The following is a 6,000-nucleotide window of genomic DNA, read 5'->3' as shown; positions in this document are numbered from 1 at the left end:
CTCACCCGGACGGTTTGGGAGGAAGCCATCTGCAGCCGACAGACAGACAGAGGAAAAAGACCTGACGTGACTCCGGTGCCCAGAAAGTATCAGCCATCTCTCAAGGCTTTTGGCAGCGCGGCGGCTCCGCTGGCACTGGAGCATCAGCCTTATGTTCTGTCTCTCAAGCTTCCTCTTGTCCGCAGAGAGATTTAAAAACAACACAAAAACAACACAAAAAAAACCACTGAGCTTGTCACTCTTTAGTGTGAGCTTTAAAAAATCCCAAAGCGGGCAGCGAACACCTTTTGGGTTCTGAGGCCCTGTCAGGATTGGCGAGCTCTCTGTGGGACGTCGAGGGGTTTCCTGTTTGATTGCTAAACAGCTTTCGCAATCAAAAGTCCCTCGAAGCACGCTGACGTCTTGAAAGCAGACGAGACGGAGAGAGTAAATCACGGACGAGGCTCCGTGAAGTATCGGCTCTGTGATCGTCCTGGCAGCCGTCACGAGTCCACGGGGGACTGGCAGCCGTCCTCAGAGGACCATTTGTGTTTTACATTTCTATTTTCTCCGCTGAGATATATATCGGCCCTCGTCTCTGATCCGGAGGCTTTAAAGGACTGAACTGGTCACTTTAAAAAGGCAGGGGACCTTTTCTCCAAATCCAAAAGGCAGCTTCAGTACTTCCGCAGCTTTAAAAGTCTAAAAGATGAATTCATGAATATATTAGAGGTAGAAAGACTTTGAATAACCCTTGATTATAAGGATTTTATAGATTTAGGCAACAATTCTCAGTCATATTCCTTTTTTCGCCCATTGAATTCTAATTTCTGTAGATATATTTGGTCATAATTTAAGTTATGGGAACAAGAAGACGTCACTACAGGGGGTCCAATAATCAGAAAACAGTTCAGCCGGGTGGACGGGTCGTCTTTGAAGACCTTCTCTAAATGTTGGATGGGGGGATGGATGGATGGATGGATGGATGGATGGATGAATGGAGGGATGGATGGATAGTTAACAGAGTTACTCCGTACAATAACAAGCTTATTTTGCTAGGTCCTCCTTCCACACAAAATTACAATAACTTAAAACTAAAGGTACAAATCTGCATTAAAATTAAGAATTAAGAATACAAAAAAGTACTATAATGCTAATAGTATAAGAAAATGTATAAAATAAGGGACAAAAATAGGAGAACAGTATTGCGCAATCAGCTTCACTGAGTGTATAAAGTGTACTTAGTGAGTACACTTGCATTATATATCTGTACAGAAATGCCCAAAGCTAAATACATAAGACCCAATATACTGGAGTTATTTTTAAGGCATTTAAAATGTATAAAGATTGTAGATTGTACCCATTTTATGCCTTTAAAAAGTCACTGATCCTCCCTGTTCACATTAGAGTAAGTAAGTAACGACCTATTGCAACAAGAAAGGTTGATACAATGTTTCAGTTATGGATCATCTTCTCAAAGGGTCTAATATTGATTATGCGTTGACATTGTAGCTACTTGAATCGACGGCGTTGGGAAAGAGGCCCGTGATGGACGGATGTTCACAACATGCGAGTGAAAGATTTGCTGTCAGAGTTCATGAGGCTCAACAGAACATTCTGCGGCCGCCGAGTGCCAAGAAACCTTTAGAAGGAAAAGCAAAGATGAGTCTGGTACCCGTGAGGCTGCAGAGCTCTGGCTGCCTGACGGGTCCTGCAGGGACTGGCAGTCACACGGATGTGTGCTCCGTCTGGTGGGACGTCTTCTGTTCCAGACCTCGGATCAGCGCTTGTCTTTGATCCAGAAAGCGTTTTAATACAGAAGAGGTTTTAATACACAAGAGGTTGCTCTTATAAATAAAAGTTTGTCTAATGGTTCCCGTAAAAGATAAAAAGTGAGCAAACGAGCAATTGGATTATTTTTGTTGCTTTTTTTAAGAATGATAATTGCACATTTAGTTTGACGAAAGAAAATCCATTTGCAACTATTTTTTTAATCAAGTTATGGATTTCAAGCAGGGTTCATACACATTTCCATGACCCAAAATCTGGGTGTAAACAGTAAAAAGTGAGTAAATGTAGTATTTAAACTAACAATGAGAATACAAAGCATACAGTAAACCTTAAATGACTCAAATGAATGAGACAACAGTTTGATTAAAAGAATAAACATTTATATAGATGCCTGTATGTATGCCTGCTTATATTCTGAGTCTTTCTTTTAAAAGCATTTTAATTATTTCAAACTCAGCGTAAATGAACGTCATGAACACATGAATTTAACAAATTTACATGACTTTTGGGATTTCATTTTTTTTTTCAAGGACTTTTCCATGTTTTCCATGACCGTAAGAACTCTGTAAAGTGATAAATGTCGACCATTTTACCGGTTCTGACTTCTCAAATGCGAGGTTTTGATGCTTTTCTTTCTCATGAATGGGTTTTGGATTACACATGATATCTTGGTTTGAAGGAAACCAGCATTTTTCAGTACTTTTTTTCTCAAAGTTTTGGGGGTGTTTGGGCTGAGATGAACTTTTAACACCGTGCTTTCAACAATCCTTGAACTCGTTCTACCAAAACGGGTTCTTTAAAAGGTTAACCCATAGTCTAACAAAGAACCCTTCATAAAAACATTTTTTTGAAATGGTTCTGGGTCAAGCCCCTCTGGATCCTCATTTCTCAGAGAGCAGAAGACAGAAAACCGAACCCCCGCTGCTCTTGACGAGTACTTCTAATTTCTGGAAGAGCCGAAAGAACAGCAACTCCTCTGAGGTTTGGCGACCGCGCTCAGATGGATATTAGCCCTCCCTGATAAATCTCTCATACTTCACCCCTGAGGTTTGTACGAGTCTCCCCCACACAGAGGCCTCTAAACACTGAACCAAATGAAGCTGGTACCTGGTTAAAGAGCTCCGCATACAGCATGTTGGACTTCTCCCCATGAGACTCCAGGTCGGCCACAGCGCCGGCGTCCCACGACGTCACGCTGCTTCCAAAGAAAGGCCATGGGAGTGCGGCCACAGAGGAAAATGTATTAAAAAAAATAGTCCTTTTTAAAACACTCCAGAGCTGAACTCTGGGTTGACTGCCTTGCTTACCTGTCATGGCGCGTAGCGTCCTGCAGGGGGCAGCGGACGCTCCGCGTGGGGCTTTCTTCACTTAAACTCTTCTTCAGCTTCTCCGCCTTCTTCTTCAGCAGGATGACCTGTCGCAGCAGAGCGTCTCTCTCCTCCATCAGGCTGTCTTTGAATCTGGAGAAGCACGCGAACGCACACAATACAGGAAGTGAGCGTCTGTTAAACTTAATAAAGTAACATGAGTCCATGTGGAGCTCTCTGGAGTGGAGCTTCCCATAGATTCAGAAGCGGTGCTTAAAGGGGTGTATTTAGGTTATTACGTTCTGTAGAGGAATACAACTTGTATAAAAGATAATAATATTAAAGGAATAGTTCAACATTTGGGGAAAGAAATGCCTTTTTGCAGACAGAAGCTGCTTAGCTTAGCTTAGCATAAAGACTGGAAACAGTGAAACAGCTATACTGGCCTATCAACGTCTCTAAAGTTTACAGAAACGTAGATAACGTGTTAAATAATGGGCTTAAAAGATGCTGGTTGACATATTTTTAGACGTTTACAGGCTTTATGCTAAGCTAGGCTAATCCAACGTATCCTCATACAACGGTTCGTACGATAGCCTACATAAAAGTAACGGTCTTTTCTAAATAGACCTCGGTCTTGACAGGAAACAATAAATTTAGATTTCGGAAACAAAACTAGTTGGTTCAGTTTAGGAGAATACTGCGAAATACTTTAGTTAGGTTTTGTGAAAAAATTGTGCTTTGTGTTAAAATACTGAAGTACACAAGTTACGTGACAATCAAGTCAGATCTGCCTCCCAACACCTCTAAAGCTCATTAATTAGCACGTTATGTCTCATGTGTTTATCTATAAAGACTGTAAAACTGAGTCAACCAAGAAATCTAACACCCGGACTTCCCTCATATGTTGAACTATTCCTTTAAAATGTTCGTTGGCGTGTGTGAAAATGACTTGTTGAAGCCAGAGAAAAGAGAACATATAAATAAATGAATAATACAGGAATCTCTCATGTGACATAACCAGCATCGCTCTGATATCGACAGCATACGTCTTGTTTATTGTTGCTGAATAATATTGATGTTTGTGTATCGGATGTGTGTGATGGAAGTGCAGGGAGACACACACACACCTCTTCACACAACACATCCAGTAGCGCTGCTGCTGGCAGAGCCACTCGAACTGCTCCGCTGTGCCCTGCAGCTTCCTCAAGCTGCCCTCGTTCTCCTGCTGCAGCTCCCGCACCTCAAGGACAACGGTCACAAGGTCAACCAGGAAGTGATCAGGACGACAGGAAGTGATCAGGACGACAGGAAGGGATCAGGACGACAGGAAGGGATCAGGACGACAGGAAGGGATCAAGACGACAGGAAGGGATCAAGACGACAGGAAGGGATCAGGATGACAGGAAGTTATCAAGACAACAGGGAGTGATCAAGACCACAGGAAGTTCTTCTTCTGTGGTGTTTAACGGCAGTGTGCATTCTTTTTGTTGCATTACTGCCATCTTCTTTACTACGTTTCTTTAACGCATTTATTTCTTTACTACGTTTCTTTACTACGTTTTTTTACAACAGGAAGTGATCTAGACGACAGGAAGTAATCAGGACGACAGGAAGTGATCAAGACAACAGGAAGTGATCAAGACAACAGGAAGCGATCAAGACAACAGGAAGTAATCAAGACAACAGGAAGTGATCAAGACGACAGGAAGTGATCAAGACAACAGGAAGTGATCAAGACAACAGGAAGTAATCAAGACAACAGGAAGTAATCAAGACAACAAGAAGTGATCAAGACAACAGGAAGTGATCAAGACGACAGGAAGTAATCAAGACAACAGGAAGTGATCAAGATGACAGGAACAAGACAACAGGAAGTAATCAAGACAACAGGAAGCGATCAAGACAACAGGAAGTAATCAAAACAACAGGAAGTAATCAAGACAACAGGAAGTGATCAAGACAACAGGAAGTGATCAAGACGACAGGAAGTGATCAAGACAACAGGAAGTGATCAAGACAACAGGAAGTAATCAAGACAGCAGGAAGCGATCAAGACAACAGGAAGTGATCAAGACAACAGGAAGTAATCAAGACAGCAGGAAGTAATCAAGACAACAGGAAGTAATCAAGACAACAGGAAGTAATCAAGACAACAAGAAGTGATCAAGACAGCAGGAAGTGATCAAGACAACAGGAAGTGATCAAGACGACAGGAAGTAATCAAGACAACAGGAAGTGATCAAGATGACAGGAACAAGACAACAGGAAGTGATCAAGACAACAGGAAGTAATCAAGACAACAGGAAGTAATAAAGACAACAGGAAGTGATTAAGACAACAGGAAGTGATCAAGACGACAGGAAGTGATCAAGACAACAGGAAGTGATCAAGACTACAGGAAGTGATCAAGACGACAGAAACAAGACAACAGGAAATGATCAAGACAACAGGAAGTAATCAAGACAACAGGAAGTGATCAAGACAACAGGAAGTGATCAAGACAACAGGAAGTGATCAAGACAACAGGAAGTGATCAAGACGACAGGAACAAGACAACAGGAAGTAATCAAGACAACAGGAAGTGATCAAGACAACAGGAAGTAATCAAGACAACAGGAAGTAATCAAGACAACAGGAAGTGATCAAGACAACAGGAAGTGATCAAGACTACAGGAAGTGATCAAGACGACAGAAACAAGACAACAGGAAATGATCAAGACAACAGGAAGTAATCAAGACAACAGGAAGGGACCAAGACAACAGGAAGGGACCAAGACAACAGGAAGTGATCAAGACGACAGAAACAAGACAACAGGAAATGATCAAGACAACAGGAAGTGATCAAGACAACAGGAAGTGATCAAGACGACAGGAAGTGATCAAGACAACAGGAAAGCAGGATGTAAGGACTGGGCCTTAG

Source organism: Taurulus bubalis (genome assembly GCF_910589615.1).
Source record: "Taurulus bubalis genome assembly, chromosome: 13".
In the NCBI taxonomy this organism is placed as follows: Eukaryota; Metazoa; Chordata; class Actinopteri; order Perciformes; family Cottidae; genus Taurulus; species Taurulus bubalis.
The sequence above is the reverse complement of the archived record's forward strand: the minus strand, read 5'-3'. Positions refer to the sequence as shown.